The sequence below is a fragment of the Physella acuta genome, unplaced genomic scaffold (assembly GCF_028476545.2).
Source record: "Physella acuta isolate Inbredline_101_S28 unplaced genomic scaffold, ASM2847654v3 ptg000082l, whole genome shotgun sequence".
NCBI classification, from domain to species: domain Eukaryota; kingdom Metazoa; phylum Mollusca; class Gastropoda; family Physidae; genus Physella; species Physella acuta.
In genome coordinates this window covers 110,774-131,255 of record NW_026731602.1, presented here as the reverse complement: position 1 = coordinate 131,255, position 20,482 = coordinate 110,774, and the positions used below count along the sequence as shown (strand labels likewise).

Sequence of the window (20,482 nt, the reverse complement as noted above, 5' to 3'; positions counted from 1 at the left end):
GATGGTACCTCACTATTTGATAGTAGCTCACTTTTTGATGGTAGCTCACTTTTTGATGGTATAAGTTATTAACGACTATCTTATTTTTTTATCTTTTTTTTGTTACTCTAGTTTTCAAATGACAAGTTGTGCAGCAGGACTGTCATCAATGACAAGTTGATTATCTGTCTACGTCATAGCAATGATACAATAAATACTGATGATACAAATAATACTCACAATACGAATCCTACAAACGATATCAATGATATAATTACCTTGACATTCAAAAAAACTTAACCAATGGGAATCAAACAAGCACGCGTTAGGAATTAAGACACAGTCTAATTAAAGTTATGTTAATTTAATTGAGCAATCTCCTTATCGCTTGCGATAAACCAAGCCGGACTGACCCCTTCATCTTTAATTTGTTTGCTTTAAAAAAATTTAATCACAGCCTTTCGAAAAAAAAATGGACAATTTTAAATTTTTATTGAAATGAACGTAATCTTAGCCAATCAAAGAATTTTTTTTTTACCACCACGTCAGGTGGTATTAGCCTCCACGTGGTAGATGGGACCGGAAGTTGTGCACGGGAAGTGACGTCACACAGTGAAATAAAAATGTGGCTCAGTGTTTTATGTACGGCTCCTCTTTTATCCCGGCTCAGCTGAACATCTGTATTAAGCTCAGATCGCGCTAACTAGGTGAATTGTCTACCGTTACATTAATTTCAAGCGACTTGATATCAACGTTGGATGAATTGTCTACCGTTACATTAATTTCAAGCGACTTGATATCAACGTTGGATGGATTGTCTACCGTTACATTAATTTCAAGCGACTTGATATCAACGTTGGATGAATTGTCTACCGTTACATTAATTTCAAGCGACTTGATATCAACGTTGGATGGATTGTCTACCGTTACATTAATTTCAAGCGACTTGATATCAACGTTGGATGAATTGTCTACCGTTACATTAATTTCAAGCGACTTGATATCAACGTTGGATGAATTGTCTACCGTTACATTAATTTCAAGCGACTTGATATCAACGTTGGATGGATTGTCTACCGTTACATTAATTTCAAGCGACTTGATATTAACGGTGGATGAATGGTTTACGGTTAAAATTAATTTATAGCTACTTTCCAATTAGACAAATTTGTCTCCAAAACCACATTGGAGAAATAACGGTTGTCGTAAATGACGTCATTTGCGACAATCCTCGTGTGTGGAAGTAGGGGTAGTAAGATGTTTGGCGTCTCATTCATTTTACATATAATTTGTTTGGGGGGGGGGGGGGGGGGCGCACTGATTGTATATTAAATATATATTGAAGTGGCCCCCCCCCCTCCCCCATGAAGAGATGCCTGAATTAAATTCGGCTGAAATATAATTGACGACCAGTTTCTGATGTTTAGGCTTGTGTAATCGAACATCTTGACGTGTTTTTGGAGGTTGATTTGTAAACATTGAACACATAATCATCGAATGATTTCATCATCATACCAACTCTTGCGTCTATCACATACAGGACAGAATAAATCTTGCACCTTTCACATACAGGACAAAATAAATCTTGCACCTTTCTCATACAGGACAAAATAAATCTTGCACCTTTCTCATACAGGGGCAAAATAAGTCTTGCACCTTTCACATACAGGACAAAATAAATCTTGCACCTTTATGGTATACTTTAATATCACAACCTCTCCCCCAGAACGTCATCAAATATTTAGTTACATTCTACGCTTGATTGAACTCACTTTCTTGGCTCAACGTCTGCCTGTACTCGTCGACTGCACGTACGCGCCAGAAACTGCTTCTGCTGTACCACGTGGTCTATTAGATGACGTCACTGACGTTTGATCTTCATTAGCCGCGTTGTTCGCCCTCATCAGAATTCGGAAAAAAAAATCACCAGTCTCTGATCAATATTTTAGGTATAATATTTTAACGACAGCCGCGGAAAGCACGAAGTTTAAAAATTGTTTATGAGGGGGTTCAAAGCGTCTTGCATTAGCAGTATACCTTTCAAAGGGCGGGGCGTTTGGGCGCAACTATCTATAGAGATGGTTGTAGGTCTAAATGAGATTTAGGTTAAGCCCCAAGGCTATAAAAGTCGCAGATCAAACATGGGATATCATAGATCAATCAACGCATGGGCTGCTTGTTGCCTAGCCGTCCACACTTTATCAAACACAGTTGCTGACCATACAACAACCTAACTCACGATAACTATAAACAAGACAGTACATTAAACCCTCTCTACCCCCTTCTAAACACTCTGATAATCCCCCCCCCCGACCCACTACACTTTGCCAGCCCCTCTCGTCCCACCTTTAACGCCCCAACCCCCTCACCTCTCGCCAACAACCAAATGACAACCTCGCCTCTCGCCAACAACCAAATGACAACCCGAAATGTTTTTTTTTTACCTCTCAGTGGAGACCGTCACTGCTAGACGGTCCACTCTTTCAGTCACACGTTCCTCTTCACACCTCCTCCCCCACACTCCACACTCTCTCCTCCCTCACACCACCACCTCCCCTCACACTCTCTACTCACACACTCTCCTCTCCCCACATTCTTTCCTCCCTCACACTACCACCTCCCCTCACACATCCTGATTCACACACATACACACACCCTCCCACCTCTCTCATCACACGACCCCCCCCCCCCCCCACACACACACATCGACTCCACATACTCTCCAATCCTCTCAATAATTCAGGGCCCTCCACCGCCGTTTACAATGAGCGTTTTAAACTGTTTATGGAAAATCTATAAGGCCCAGAAATTAAGTTTAGTTTTTTTAGTCCTTTACACTTTTCAATATTGTTTCCATGTGTGTGCGCTGAATTTTGTCTTGATTAAAAATCTGTTGGGTGGTGGTGCTGGTACTATATCTTGTGGTGCCGCTTCACACTGTTTATTCAAATCTGTTGTTTTCAAACAGTAGGCCTATCGCTAACTTAGGCCTAACGTTAACCCATGCCTATCGCTAACTTATGCCTAACGCGAACTTATGCCTAACGCTAACTTAGGCCTATCGCTACCCCAGGCCTATCGCTAACTTAGGCCTATCGCTAACCCATGCCTATCGCTAACTTATGCCTAACGCGAACTTATGCCTAACGCTAACTTAGGCCTATCGCTAACCTAGGCCTAACGCTAACGTAGGCCTAACGTTAACCCATGCCTAACGCTAACTTATGCCTATCGCTAACTTATGCCTAACGCTAACCTAGGCCTAACGCTAACTTATGCCTAACGCTAACTTAGGCCTAACGTTAACCCATGCCTAACGCTAACTTAGGCCTATCGCTAACTTATCCTATCGCTAACTTATCCTATCGCTAACTTATGCCTATCGCTAACTTATCCTATCGCTAAATTATGCCTGGCGCAGGTGCTAGCACCAATCATGACAATACACTGACCCAAGAGCTGACCCAAGCGCTGGCCCTATCATTCTATTGTTCTGCCAGTCTGACGATCAGAAAGTAACACAGTATCGTAGACAGACATACAGTCAGGCAGATTTACAGTAAGACAGACATACAGTAAGACAGACATACAGTAAGACAGACATACAGTAAGACAGACATACAGTAAGACAGACATACAGTAAGACAGACATACAGTAAGGCAGACATACAGTAAGGCAGACTTACAGTAAGGCAGCTTGCACACAACACAACTAACTACACTCTAAATCTTAATGGTCGACCGACATACTTTCTCGCACCTTGAAGTCGCCCCCCCCCCCACCCCCGCCCCTCCAGCTGCATAAAGCCACATACCCTTGCATCTCTCTGCTTACAGCCCCATATGCTTTCTACCTCTCTGCTTACAGCCCCATATGCTTTCTACCTCTCTGCTTACAGCCCCATATGCTTTCTACCTCTCTGCTTACAGCCCCATATGCTTTCTACCTCTCTGCTAACAGCCCCATATGCTTCCTACCTCTCTGCTTACAGCCCCATATGCTTCCTACCTCTCTGCTTACAGCCCCATATGCTTCCTACCTAAGCTATGGGACGAAGGCTATAAAGCTTTACTTGTGTATGTATATTAACAGTTAGAAACCAGTAGATGTTGACCAACTATTGTTGTAGTCTATTAACAGAAACCAGTAGGTCTAGACAAACTATTGTTGTAGTCTATTAACAGAAACTAGTAGACCTAGACCATCAGTCCTAAAGCGATTGCTCCCTCACTCCCCCACGTTAGAGGTACAAGGTTCGATCCAGCATGTACTCGTCTACGATCACCCCCACCCCACCCACACACACACCCAATCCAATCCCCCACCCCCCTCTCAGAACGTTAGACAACGCACATTTAAATGTACACTTAGTACAACCCACAAGGTTATGTATCATTGGATAATTTTTTTTTTTTGTATGAAGCAAAGAGAATCCCGAGTAGCGCACAGCATGCATCGCTAATAATTGAAGCTATGGCTAGGCTACAATATATTTATTTAATCCTGCTAAAGGTTTGATACTAATTATAATATTGTAATATAATTCAGTTTCGTTAAGTGAGTAGACCATATATAAAGTTCTTATAATGAATGTAGTATAAAATAGAGAATTGCAAATACTATTTTCATTTTGACTTACCTTTTGTTATATCCTTATTTTAACGAGTTTTTTGTAACATAGTATTCGGTTTTCTCCCTTGCGTCCACTTAAAAATTAATATCAATGTAACTTAGCAAGGACATTTATTTTTAATTTCAAATAATTATTGTTGCTACTTTGTAAGTATATATATATATATATATATATATATATATATATATATATATATATATATATATATATATATATATATATATATATATATATATATATATATATATATATATATGCGTGTGTGTATGTATGTATTGTGCCATGCTCGCTGAAGTTCCATGTCTCACAAGTAAATGTTTCTGTTCTTTAAAGTCAATTACATAATTTTCAAGTCATCTTTATCTGAATATGTAACTGTATAAGTAAGCAGTGTGTTTCGTTACGCCATAAATGAGATTATTTTAACAATGCTCTGTCCTCTCGTGTAAATTACACGCTAAGTCATACATGACTTGAATGTTATGCAGTCAAGTCATGCAGTCAAGTCATGCAGTCAAGTACGCTGCTCGTGTGACTTTTTGTTTGCATTTAATGTCTACTAATTCATAGTTCCAGAGCTCTGTGAACCACGCCTTATTTAACCGTCCATAGTTCAAGAGATGTGTAAAGCAGTTCACATAGCGCCCTCTACCAACACGAACTGCCTGTAACATCACCTCTAGAGATGTGTAAACCAGTTCACATAGCGCCCTCTACCAACACGAACTGCCTGTAACATCACCTCTAGAGATGTGTAAACCAGTTCACATAGCGCCCTCTACCAACACGAACTGCCTGTAACATCACCTCTAGAGATGTGTAAACCAGTTCACATAGCGCCCTCTACCAACACGAACTGCCTGTAACATCACCTCTAGAGATGTGTAAACCAGTTCACATAGCGCCCTCTACCAACACGAACTGCCTGTAACATCACCTCTAGAGATGTGTAAAGCAGTTCACATAGCGCCCTCTACCAACACGAACTGCCTGTAACATCACCTCTAGAGATGTGTAAACCAGTTCACATAGCGCCCTCTACCAACACGAACTGCCTGTAACATCACCTCTAGAGATGTGTAAACCAGTTCACATAGCGCCCTCTACCAACACGAACTGCCTGTAACATCACCTCTAGAGATGTGTAAACCAGTTCACATAGCGCCCTCTACCAACACGAACTGCCTGTAACATCACCTCTAGAGATGTGTAAACCAGTTCACATAGCGCCCTCTACCAACACGAACTGCCTGTAACATCACCTCTAGAGATGTGTAAACCAGTTCACATGGCGCCCTCTACCAACACGAACTGCCTGTAACATCCCCACGACAGCTGCCCTTCCAGAACAATCTCATATATTACAGCCTCACCTGTCGGCCACCGCCACCCTCACACCCCCAGACCGGCCCCTGACGTTTATGCGAACTAAAGTGCCGGCGTCAAGACTTGGTCTCAGATCTTCAGCACAGATCTCAAGACCTGGGGAATAAACCCGTTCTAACCGCCCTTATTTATGCCAGCAAGGAGGAGAAGGGTGAAAATATGCCCAGTGAAAGTATCATTTGAAATGTCCTGAGTACGTACAAAATAGGATTTGTGGAAACGTTTGAGAAAAATGTGTATGTGAAGCTGGAAAACTGAACATTTTCAGACTGGACTTATTGATTAGGAAATGATTGATTGATTCTGGTCAGTCGGTAATGGAGAGGTTGGCGGTTTTAAGGGTTAAGTCAACACGACGTGATATTAAAATATGTTCGCAACGGGTTTAATGGGGACTGTATTCAAGTAGGGGGTGGGGAGAGGTGGGGGGGGGGGGGGGGGGGGGGTTACAAAGACAGCTCGATGCGGCTCTTTAAAAGTATGTATGTGATGGAGTGGGCGTGTCTTAAATTTTGGGCCGATGACCTAGAGCAAAACAAAAACTGGTCAGTTTTGATAATTTTTTCTGTCCATTTGTCCACATAACAGTCCTAACGATACTTGAGCAACGATACCTGAGCAACATTACCCTAAGTACGATACTTGACCAACGATACTTAAGCATCGATATTTCACCAACCTTACCCGAGCATCATTACCCGATAAGTACGATACTTGACAAACGATACTTAAGCATCGATATTTCACCAATCATACCCTAGCAACATTACCCGATCTACGATACTTGACCAACGATACCTAAGCATCGATATTTCACCAATCATACCCAAGTAACATTACCCGATCTACGATACCTGACCAACGATACTTAAGCATCGATATTTCACCAACCTTACCCGAGCATCATTACCCGATAAGTACGATACTTGACAAACGATACCTGATCAACAGTGCCTGTGGCTTGATCTTTAATTTTATTGTCTTGTGCGATAATTAATTGACAAGGTAATCCTTCCAATAAATTATCGTCTCCAACGTGATCATATTCGCCTATTAATAAAACATTGCCACTGGTTTGTGTAGGGAGGGTATGGACCCAAGATAAGTGGGGGGGGGGGGAGCGTTGTTTGGTTTGTTTTGTTATAAATAAAATGGTAGCTAAAATACGCACATCTTCCAAAGTAAAGTAATAGAAAAGTAAAGGAACCCTTTTTTAACTTCGCTTTTATGGGGCAGTTGAAGTAGAATCAACAATTTGTGACTGCGGCATTTGAAGAGCTAATGTGTGGTCAGCCTTTTCCACAACTGGGTGGACTGGGGGAAGTCTTACAGACTTGAGCCCGGGATCCGAACTCGAGACTCGGGTTGGCAGCCGTGCGCTCTAGCTACCGACCACGCCATCCATGACCCAGAGAAACCAGGTATTGTTTACTTTGTTAGCACATGTGCTGGGCATTGTGTTAGTGCTTAAACAATGTTTAAAGTAAGAGTTCGGGTTGATCAGCTGAGAATGTGGGTCTGTCAACCCAACACATGATGGTCACACTGTGTAGGATAAAACACGAGCGGACAGACTAGCGACACGCCGACACATCAACCAACAAGCCAACACATCAACCAACAAGCCAACACATCAACCAACACGCCGACACATCAACCAACCAAACAACGACAGTCTAGCAACAACACACCAAACAACAGACTAGCACCAACCCAACACACCAACCACCAACCCAACACACCAACCAACGACAGACAACTCCGTGTGTTCTACCCTTCCCCATCTGTTCTCGTTGACAGCCCCGCCTGCAACCCAACCCAACCCAACCCAACCCAGCAGACGTCCCATTTCCTCCAGTTTCTCTTTCCTTTGGTCGCCAGAACTAATGAGCAGGGGCTACAATCACTGACAGACACATCCTTTATTTTTTAGCTATGGTGTGGGGTCACGTGATGTGGGGGTCTTCCAGGGGTGGGGTGGGACGGGTTGGGGCATGAGGGGCGGGGGTGTAAGGGGTGGGCGTGTCTGGACGGTAACCTGAGACCGATTATTTACAACAATGATTTTTTTTAAAGTAACGAAACAATAACTTTAAAAAAACCAAATAAAACTAATTAAAAAAAAAAATTCATAAAAAACGTTTTAAGAACAAGCTTTTATGTAATAATGCACTAAAAAGTAGAAAATAAATTATAGACTACTATTTAAATTACTATAAAGAAAAGCGTGGGTCACTTTAGTACCGATTGGATACCTTTACTAATATTTGAGAAGAGACCCACGCTTTTCTTTATAGTAATTTAAATAGTAGTCTATAATTTATTTTCTACTTTTTAGTTGCATTATTACATAAAAGCTTGTTCTTAAAACGTTTTTTATGAATTTTTTTTCAGTACTTTACATGTTTTATTTACAATAGAGTTACATGACTAAAAACCATTGCGCGCCTACTGAACGTGATGGTGCAGCTATTGAACGTACCGTGATGGCGCAGCTATTGAACGTGATGACGCGTGTGGTGTGGTTGGCTAGACATGCCTACTAATTCAGTCCAAATTTTAATTAATTCATAAAAAAATAATTAGGCATCCAATTAAGTCAAATTTAGTTTCAGATTGCATTGTCTGCATGTCTTGACCCACGTGCCAAATGTGAATCGTATCGGTCAAGTAGATATGTCCGAATTTCCATTCCAGCGTTTCGATCTAGACTGACGACTTACGACTGGCGACTGACGACTAGCGACAGACAGAGGAAGTGAGTTAAATAAAAGCTTGTAAAAAAAGATGTAATTAACAACATCAGAACACAATAGACCAAAAACATTTGATCACAACAGCAGTTACATCTCTTGGCTTTGTTCGTGTAGCACAATGTCTAAAACATGCAGCAAGAACATCAACTCTCTAAGTTCTGTTTATGTAGCACAATGTCTAAAACATGCAGCAAGAACATCAACTCTCTAAGTTCTGTTTATATAGCACAATGTCTAATACATGCAGCAAGAACATCAACTCTCTAATTTCTGTTTATATAGCACAATGTCTAATACATGCAGCAAGAACATCAACTCTCTAAGTTCTGTTTATATAGCACAATGTCTAATACAAGAACATCAACTCTCTAAGTTCTGTTTATATAGCACAATGTCTAATACATGCAGCAAGAACATCAACTCTCTAAGTTCTGTTTATGTAGCACCATGTCTAATACATGCAGCAAGAACATCAACTCTCTAAGTTCTGTTTATGTAGCACCATGTCTAATACATGCAGCAAGAACATCAACTCTCTAAGTTCTGTTTATGTAGCACCATGTCTAATACATGCAGCAAGAACATCAACTCTCTAAGTTCTGTTTATGTAGCACAATGTCTAATACATGCAGCAAGAACATCAACTCTCTAAGTTCTGTTTATATAGCACAATGTCTAATACATGCAGCAAGAACATCAACTCTCATATGGACAGACCGAGAACTAGAGCAGAACCTAGATTGAACCGATGATTTAGTCTCGCGAGAACATACGAGAATCTGTGAGATGTCGTCCAAGCGTACGCTCAAGAAGTCGACATTTTAATAGTTCTCTTATTTGTTCATTGAGCTCATTAATCAGTGTCCTTAATGAACGTAGCAGTACATTTGTGCCGCCTTCTCACTACACTACAATTAGCTGTCCTAAAATCTAGAATCCTAACATCACCACCATAGAATCAGCTACCCTGATATCTCAATACCTTTTCTAACTTGAAGCGCCTATTGTGAAATCAGCTACTTATAACAAGGCAAGTCCAAATTTCTAAAAAATTAAATGTTTTAATGCTTGTTTAAAACTAAAAACAATATTTTTAAAAATCAATAGAAACAAGCTGTAGCAGCTTTAAACACGGTGTTTTTTTTTAAAAAAAAGTTATTAATTTTAAAAAAAATGATGTCAAGAAAACTTGAACATTTTCAAGTTCAAGTGAAAGATTTAAAAACAAATTCAGAAAATTTCTTTCTTCGGTATGTTGACTTAGTGCAGGGACTGTCGTATTTTGGTTCAGTTGTTAAATGAATGTAGCGGTCATTGTGTTTTAAGTGAGTTTGGTTGCGGTAATTGAATGTAATCGATGTAGTTATTGGAATGTGTTGATGTTGATGGTAAGGGAACAAAGCAAAAGTGGCCGGTCAGTCTTAAGACCCGTGTCTACCTGTAGGATCAAACAGACTGCACCTTAAGACCCGTGTCTTTAGCGAAACTAATGTGAGCATAAAATCGGTTAGCCAAGTACGACGTAATGCACATTACTTAACGTGACCGTTCAAACCTTAGTATCTCCCAGTAGTCACGTCTTTAGTGGTAATTTGTTACAGGTAACTTCAGGTGAAACACTAAGTGTAATTTTGGGCTTGTAATGAGAGGGGGGGGGGGGGGGGGCTTTATACTTTTCATAGTGTAGGCTTCATATTTTTCAGAGGCGAGGCTTTATATTTTTCATAAGGGAGGCTTTATACTTTTCAGAAATTTGGGGGGGGGGGGGGGAAGCTTTATACTTTTCAGAAATGGGGGGAGGAGCTTTATACTATTCAGTGGGGAGGTTTTATACTTTTCAAACTGATGAACTTCAATTTTTCAGAGGTCTTGGTCGCTTTACTCAGTTCTTATTGGATCTGTTTTTGTTTTTTTTTCAAAAATGTTTCAATATTTTCTGATTGGGCTGCTTGCTGCATCAGTTTGGGCCGGTGGCCAATACTTGCAGGGTGGAGTGGGTGGCCAATACTTGCAGGGTGGGGGTGGGTGGCCAATATTTGCAGGGCGGGGGTGGGTGGCCAATATTTGCAGGGCGGGGGTGGGTGGCCAATATTTGCAGGGCGGGGGTGGGTGGCCAATATTTGCAGGGCGGGGGTGGGTGGCCAATATTTGCATTGAGGGGTGGGTGGCCAATATTTGCATTGAGGGGTGGTTGGCCAATATTTGCATTGAGGGGTGGTTGGCCAATATTTGCATTGAGGGGTGGGTGGCCAATATTTGCATTGAGGGGTGGTTGGCCAATATTTGCATTGAGGGGTGGGTGGCCAATATTTGCATTGAGGGGTGGGTGGCCAATATTTGCAGGGTGGGGGTGGGTGGCCAATATTTGCAGGGTGGGGGTGGGTGGCCGGGGCTAACGATGAAGGCAAATTAGACGGGCAGAAAGATGACAGATTGACAATCCCGGGGTAGACATGTGGGGTGGGGGAGGTGGGGGAGGTGGCCCGTCTGATTGTTCTGGCCAAATGGGGGTAATGGAGCGGCAGGAAAAAATGATTGAAAAACTAGAAGAGCGAGGGCCTTATTGCAATATGAGTGACAATAATTGACCGGGATTTGGTGGGGGGTGGGGACCGGATGTAGTCTAGGTTTGGGTGGACCGGATGTTGTAGCGTAACGTCTTCTGATTGGACCTCTGGTTATCGTCAGTGTTTCTACTCATTGTGTAGGGTAGCGCATTGTAGATTGGGGGGTTGGGGCGGTCGGGGATGAGAAAACGTTAAGTGTAAGTTTTAGTGAGAGATAGTTTAAGCTAGAGTTGTTTTTTTTTTAGTTTGAAAGGAGCTGAACAATCACCCATATAATAGACGGCTGTTTGGATACATAGAACCTTGATCCTAGCAAATACTTTTCATTCACCGCAGCTTAAGGTTTTCAGAAAATTGTCTGTTTATTAATCTGCTTGTCAGTTAGTTTACTCTTTGATTTGTCCGTCTGTCGGTTTGTTTGTTTGTCCGCTAGTTCGTCCGTAGGTAGACACATTTGAAAAAATATTTTTTAACTATTGTCTACTCTTATTGCTTGCGTACAGCTAGCTAAATGCGTGCACAATCTAATTATAGTCTGTAGAAGGTCTAGTTATGATCTATAGAAGATCTAGTTATAGTCTATAGGGCTGGTAAGTAGGGCAATAAACAGTTCTATGGTTCATGTAGGTTTTATTGAACCGTAGAAGTATTTGGTGACCTAATTACCAGCCCTATAGAAAGTCTAGTAATAGTTTATGGAAAGTTTATTTATGGTTTAGAGAAAGTCTAGTCAGTCTATAAAAGATCTAGCCATAGTCTATAGAAGCTCTAGTTATCGTCTCTAGCTGTCATCTTAATGTCATCTAAATGTCATGGGTATGTCAACATCGTTAAGGAGCGGCCTTTGGAAGACCGCCATAAATTTCTTGATTAACTCGTCTAGGTCGTGCTGACCTGGGATGGGTGCTTGTAAGTATTTGTATTGAGGAGTGATTGGGGGGGGGGTCGTTCGATGTATAGACGGTCCCATGGCGGATGTGAGGGGGGGTATATATTCCGTAATAACAGTATATCTATGGAGATTAAAAAACGTCTAGGTCCCTACTACAAGAAATGAGTTAAGATAGGTGGAGATGGGGGGGGGGGGGGTGGTTGGGGGGATTTCTTCGGAGCAGTGAGGATGTGATACCTAGAGCATGACATCTGAAGCATGACATCTGCAGCATGACATCTGCAGTATGACATTAGTTTGTGTTACAATTAAATGTGGCATCCAGAGTGTCGCATACTATTTAAAAAAAATGATTACAAATTTTCACAGCATCTTAAGCATTGAGTAGGTTAACTAGTTTTAGGTTTATATTGAATACTTCTAGCTTCCCGCAACTGATTTTGTTTTTTTAAAAAAAGGAACGTGTTGGGGTAGAGCGCTCGATTACTAACCCAAAAGTCTCGAGTTTGAATCTCTGACTCGCATCTGTAAGACGTCTCTGTAGCACGTCTTTGTAGAACGTCTCTGTGTATATGACGTCTCTATATCTGTAGGGCGTCTCTGTGTCTGTAGGACGTCTGTGTATCTTTAAGACGTTGTGTCAGCTCAGCTCTAATGAGTATCTGGCTAGCAATAGTGGGAGTAAAGTACACTATCGCTTCATGTGCACTATGGCTTCACTGAAACAGATACACAGTACTTCATCTACTCTAAGGCCCCATTGACCACTATCTCCTATAGGGAAACACGTTCATCAAAGCGATATGTGAAAAATGTTTCGGAGTTCAAATCAAGTTATATTTGAAAAATGTTTCGGAGTTTAAATAAAGTGATATTTTAAAAAAAAAAGGTTTCGGAGTTTAAATCAAGCGATATTTGAAAAATGTTTTGGAGTTAAAATCAAGCGATATTTGAAAAATGTTTTGGAGTTAAAATCAAGCGATATTTGAAAAATGTTTCGGAGTTTAAATCAAGCGATATTTGAAAAATGTTTCGGAGTTTAAATCAAGCGATATTTGAAAAATGTTTCGGAGTTTAAATCAAGCGATATTTGAGATGTGCACAACCACATTGGGCTGCAAACACTTGCCACTCATTTGGTGCCACGCCCCCCCCCCCTTACACACACACGTGGACTAACCTTGATAAAGCCTCGCCAAGGTCACGTGATGACAATTGTAGCCTGTGTGACGTCGTGCCCACTGGGCCGTGACCAGTTAACGACGATGTAATCACCCGCTCCTTTGTGCGTGAAACAAACGCCGTCGGCCTTTCTTTGTGTCGGTGCTGAGGTTTGTTATCGCGACAATAGCGACGGCGATTTGAAGAAAAATTAACTTCCTATTGACTGACGACCCCCACCCCCATCTCCCACCCCCATCTCTCTGCTGAACTAAACGATAACTCTAATCAAACCAAACGTGGGAATAGGCTACAGTCAACAGGTTATAGAAACTATGGGATATCTGACTAACGTGGGATTTTTTACTAGCGTGTGGGCTTTCTGACTGTGTGGGATTTAGGAACCCTGAAAAAAAGTGGGATTTTTGGATTTCCCGACTGATCGTAGGTTATCAGGAAAACTTCAAATAACATCATCAGACTTGGGGACCTTTTGTAGAGCATAGGGGCACAACCACACCTCTCTATCGTACATAGGGGCACAACCACACCTCTCTATCGTACATAGGGGCACAACCACACCTCTCTATCGTACATAGGGGCACAACCACACCTCTCTATACTACATAGCGTCACAACCACATCTCTCTATCGTACATAGGGGCACAACCACACCTCTCTATCGTACATAGGGGCACAACCACACCTCTCTATCGTACATAGGGGCACAACCACACCTCTCTATCGTACATAGGGGCACAACCACACCTCTCTATCGTACATAGGGGCACAACCACACCTCTCTATCGTACATAGGGGCACAACCACACCTCTCTATACTACATAGCGTCACAACCACATCTCTCTATCGTACATAGGGGCACAACCACACCTCTCTATCGTACATAGGGGCACAACCACACCTCTCTATCGTACATAGGGGCACAACCACACCTCTCTATCGTACATAGGGGCACAACCACACCTCTCTATCGTACATAGGGGCACAACCACACCTCTCTATACTACATAGCGTCACAACCACATCTCTCTATCGTACATAGGGGCACAACCACACCTCTCTATCGTACATAGGGGCACAACCACACCTCTCTATCGTACATAGGGGCACAACCACACCTCTCTATCGTACATAGGGGCACAACCACACCTCTCTATCGTACATAGGGGCACAACCACACCTCTCTATACTACATAGCGTCACAACCACATCTCTCTATCGTACATAGGGGCACAACCACACCTCTCTATTGTACTCGGTTTCGGGTGATTTCTCCAAGTTGCCCCCCCCCCCCCCCCACACTGTGCTGATCTCACTGACAAAGTGACAACTGATCTTTTCCAAGTTTTTTGTGTTCTAACGAATTGTCTGTAAAACAGAGCCAAACTAACGTCGAAATATGTTTGAATTGACCTGTAATTTGCCACCTATCTCCACACAGTGTTAAGAGTTTTTCTACTGGTTTTTTATTTTGGTCGAAGCACCAAAAAATATTGTGTGATCAGTGCAATCATGTCCTACAGTATAGATTTAGATTTAGTGGTCTCGGTGACGTTCTTCAAATAATAGGTTCATGCGAACTTGATCTAAAACATGTCGGAGAGACCAACACTGAATAATTTAGGATCTCGCCCAGATAAAGTATTTATTTCATAGTTTCAGTTGAACGCTACAGTTTTTTCTAAAGACCGTTCACACTGCTTGTGTTTATAAGTTATCAAATGCTGGACGGTTACATAACGTCTGCCGGGAGTTGGCGAATCCCTGCGGTTGTTGTGACCTGGTTTAGATATCAAAATTCTGTGCAGGGGGCGGGAGGTGGGGTGGGGGAATGATTATGTTTCGTCATTAACAAAAAACTTTCTGATATCTCATCTCCCGGCATGAATTATCTCCCCGCTGGAGAATCGGCGTCTGTGTGACTGACTCATGGCGTCACAGTCCCTGACTGACTCATGGCGTCACAGTCCCTGACTGACTCATGGCGTCACAGTCCCCGACTGACTCATGGCGTCACAGTCCCCGACTGACTCATGGCGTCACAGTCCCTGACTGACTCATGGCGTCACAGTCCCTGACTGACTCATAGCGTCACAGTCCGCGACTGACTCTTGGCGTCACAGTCTCTGACTGACTCATGGCGTCACAGTCCCTGACTAACTCATGGCGTCACAGTCCCCGACTGACTCATGGCGTCACAGTCCCTGACTGACTCATGGCGTCACAGTCCCCGACTGACTCATGGCGTCACAGTCCCTGACTGACTCATGGCGTCACAGTCCCCTACTGACTCATGGCGTCACAGTCTCTGACTGACTCATGGCGTCACAGTCCCTGACTGACTCATGGCGTCACAGTCCCTGACTGACTCATGGCGTCACAGTCCCTGACTGACTCATGGCGTCACAGTCCCTGATAACTCATGGCGTCACAGTCCCTGACTGACTCATGGCGTCACAGTCCCCTACTGACTCATGGCGTCACAGTCTCTGACTGACTCATGGCGTCACAGTCCCTGACTGACTCATGGCGTCACAGTCCCTGACTGACTCATGGCGTCACAGTCCCTGACTGACTCATGGCGTCACAGTCCCTGATAACTCATGGCGTCACAGTCCCTGACTCATGGCGTCACAGTCCCCGGCTGACTCATGGCGTCACAGTCCCTGATAACTCATGGCGTCACTGTCCCTGACTGACTCACCGAAATATGAACGTGGATGTAAAAGCCCTCCACAAGTCGGGTCAATATTAGACCACTCTAGACTTGACATTTTCACGGCATCTGTCTAAGTGTGAGATGTCAAAAATAAGTACACAATGTCACGGCGATATTTAAAATATGTCTTCGATTCCTATAGCAACCCACGTGATCTGCAGATTTGGGGAGGGTGGGTGGGGGGGGGAGTTATGGTTACGTAAAAAAAGGTAATTATTTGTGAACGGTCATGTGGCATTGATTCGCCGGTTAGTTTGTTGAATAGTGGCTTGTTTGAGCGACCGTATCGGGTATCGTTCCTACTGGGGGTCGTGTGGGGTTTGTGTGGGGTTTGTGTGGGGTTTGTGTGGGTTCGTGTGTGGGATGTGTGGATTAGTGAGTGGCCCGGGTGGGATGGCCTGACGGATAACTAGGTACGACGTCCCACGTCAGCTGGTCCGGGAATATTCAATATTTGTCTAGCTGTTGTGTGTGGAGTGGTGGGCTAGGGGAGCGATTACTGCTGCCTAGTTAACGCTCAACTCCATTATATATATACTAGCCGTCGGTACCCGTTACACGGGAATTATAGGCCTATATATTTTTAATGTTATACGTTTTGGAAAAAAATAATTTATAAAATGGTTATTGGCCAAAACGCAACATTATACATTGAGATATGAGTGACAAAGCAAAGAAAAAACTAAAAAGCTAAAAATCCGGCACATTTAAAATAAAAGAAATATCGAAATAGCTAAAATTAGGGCACATTTAAAATAACAAAGGCTACCAATACTTATTACAAAAACCAAATTGTATACATTATTAATCAACACAACACCATATTATAGGCACACTGATTAAAAGACTTAAATGATTCCGTTAAAAACCTGGCTGTTCAATGGTATTTATGTTGGTTTTTAAAGTAATTTGTATTATATTAGGCCTAGAAAATTTTATACATTTCATAGTGTATGTCTTGATAAGTAGATCTATAGATCTAAATCAAATTTGTACGAAATAGTTCATTTCTTCATATTCTAAAATTGGAAGATGACGCCATTAGTTTTATGTTCTTATACTTTCCGTAGTTTAACCTTGTGATATGTGACGTCATTGTTTTTTTTGCGTTCTTGTCACTACTATAAACACTTTTCCAGTTGTATAATCAAACGTGTTTTTTTACATTTGAATATGCATTTATTTTTATTTTCCTTCTTTAAATAAAATTCAGTTTATACCTTTAAAACATCCAGCATATTATTTTTAACAAAAGTCCGTATCAAGTTCTCCATATATCGCCGAAGATACTGATATCAAAGCCGTGAAAATATTTTGCGGACCAAGAGAGAGACAGATAGAAAGAAGTGCGCACAAGGTCTTTTATATATTAGTATATATATATATATATATATATATATATATATATATATATATATATATATATATATATAAGCCTACATATAGCCTATATATTTATAGCCTATCTATATAGATATATAACATCGTGTCGTATATGACCGGCCAACAGACTGGCGAGACTGCCCCTCCATAAATTAGCCACTAATGAGCGTCTGCTAAACACGTCACAGTGGTCATCACCAGCTTTGACGGCCCTTCAGGTGGCATGACCGTACCCCCCCCCTTCCCCCTCTTCCACGGCACTAATGTGGAAATCATAATTATGTGGGTCAAGGTGAACTGCTAATCTGACCAACGATATTTGCCGAAGGGCCATAACCTTGTTTGCATTAAGAATCAGAGTAATGAGGTAAACCCGCGAGTGTGATTCACCTCCCTTTGCGCGGTATTCTGTATGCTTATATGAGACGTGGGATTATCTTCCCTTGGCGCAGGACTATCATTCAAAGAATGACAGATATAGCCATATACAATGGTGACTGGTTGCTTTGTCTTTTTTCTACATTATTCATTTTACGTATAATGCTAGGAACAAGTACACAATCACATACATAAAAGCGCGCATATACACATACATAGACACAAACACAGACACACATATATATATATATATATATATATATATATATATATATATATATATATATATATATATATATTCACCCCTTCCCCTCCCTATCTCCTACCCTCAATATCGAGGTAAGACCCCTTCCCCGAGAATCCAGCTACGACCCCTCCCCCACCCCACCGACGCCTCGAAATTCGCAATTAGATCAATTTATTGGGCAGATTTGAGAATCTCGATTGGCCTACATTGCTGCACATGCGCGCGATAGAACAAAAAACGACATCTATACCGACATGCATTTCCCAGCGACAAATTAACTTTTCAATCTAGCCGAGGTACAGGCGAGAATAAATTTGTCTGCCGAAGACAAAAAATGTCTGTGTAGGATCCAACGAAAGATGAAGCAGTTTGCTGTTGTCTGTCTACACGAGACTTTCAGACATTATTTCTTTATTAAGATAATTTATTTTAACGCCAGTACAAGTTTAATTAGTTAAAATAACTAATTAATGAGTGCGCATGGCTGCTCAGCTAAATGTAAGAATATACTAAATACGTGATGGATAAAATCACGTCACGTAATAGATTCCTGAAAATATTTTGTCAATCAACAGCTATGGCAACCCGACCCAAGACTAGGGGAAGATAACTCTCACCTCACGAGGTCATGTGATCTCACGTGACCACTTTTTGCCGCCCCGATGACATCATAAGCCGCCATCTTGGCCCATTGTCGGAAGATATTAAACTGTTAATCTCTCTCAAAGCTTGATTAATAAGGGGAAAAATAAAACAAAAGGGACAAAATGAAGTATAGAAGAAGGCCACAGAAACAAAAAGGAGAGAAGGCAAGAACTACTGAATAGTTAATGTTCGTGTTGTCGTGTTTGTTGACATTTAGACCACGAAGTACGGGTCTAAATATACCCAACATACAGAACATGTAACAACACAGTAAAGGCAGATCATGCCATGTCCTTTAAATTGTCCCCCTTTAACAGAAAAAAAAAATCATCTTTCAACCTAAGAAAAACCCCATCTGATAAATGAGACTGCCATATTTATTTTTTAGGAGCAACAAAAGAAATCAAATATGAAAACAATTTTTTAAATGTTTTGTTCTGATCAATCTTGACATTGACACGGGAAATGTGTCCATAAAAATAAATATGAAGAATATAATTATAATTAATTGATGAGCGTCCATGTTTCTTCAACATCAATGGAGAGTTGGGGGTGGGGGGGGGGGGGGGTGAGCGGCGACATTCACGTGAGCATGTTCACGCTAAAGACGATTGGAACCCGATTGTGTGAAACGTGGGGAAATAGTGTACACTGATGTAACAAACGTGGGAACTTGATTGTTACGTGACCCGTGGGAACTTGATTGTGCGTGATTTGTGAAAAAAATTATTTTCACATGGTTTGTGGGAAATTGATTGTCACGTAAGTCGTGGATATTGGGATGATATCAGGTGATTTGTGAGAGTTGGGTTGTCATTTGATTCATGGGAAGTTGAGAAAAAAAAAGCAAAACAGTGAGCAGAATTCGAATGTATTTATTTGGTTGCTGTGGCATGCGACATGACTATTTTGGATGAAAGTCTGTTCAACCAAATGGCCCCTCATCAGATGGCCAACTGGCCCACTAACCTCCTTCCCCCCCCCTCCCCCCGATGTCCCACTAACCCTTCCCCAAAATGGGCCACTAACCGCCCTACCAACTGGCCCACTAAATGCCTACACAATAAGAACAACTGGCCCACTAAATGCCTACACCATTTGGCCAACTGGCCCACTAACCCTTCCCCAAGATGGCCCACATCCCCCCACCAAATGGCCCACTAACCGCCCCCACTAGATGGCCCCCAATCTACCTTGGCCCAGAGCTGTGTGTGGCAGCAGCCAGTAGATTTCCCCAGGGGCCGAGTTTTGAGGAAACTTCCAGAATGTTTCGACTGACTTGTAAGCCAGGATCCCATTGCGTGGAGTTAACGTTAATGACAATTAGGTCAGCCGTCTGGTGCTTAAGTGGATTATCTGGCCAGAGACAGGACGCGATTAGCTGAGAGACGGGGGGTGGGGTGGGGGTTTGAGTGTCTATATGGCACGTTCACTCCCACACTCATCCGCTTCTATATACTACTAATAATTTGCCCCCCCCCTCGCATATTAAATACCACTTATATATTGCCCCCCCCCCTCCCGCTCACGTATTATACACTACTTATATATTGCCCCCCCAACCTCGCATATTAGTCTGAAAGTTCTCTTATCCTCCCGTCTGAGTCTCCCTTTCAATTATTTGTTGACCTCCACATAACCACTCCTATTTTTCTGCCCCCCTCCCCCCCCCACACACACACCCCTTCGATCTCCTCTATAAATTAAATACTC

General features: G+C 42.1%; 1 protein-coding gene across 1 annotated transcript in view; it reads left to right on the top strand.

The window, feature by feature from the left end:
- LOC131957903 (uncharacterized) overlaps positions 1 to 20,482 on the top strand; it is a 93,622-nt gene that overhangs the window by 11,532 nt on the left and 61,608 nt on the right. The window lies entirely within an intron of this gene.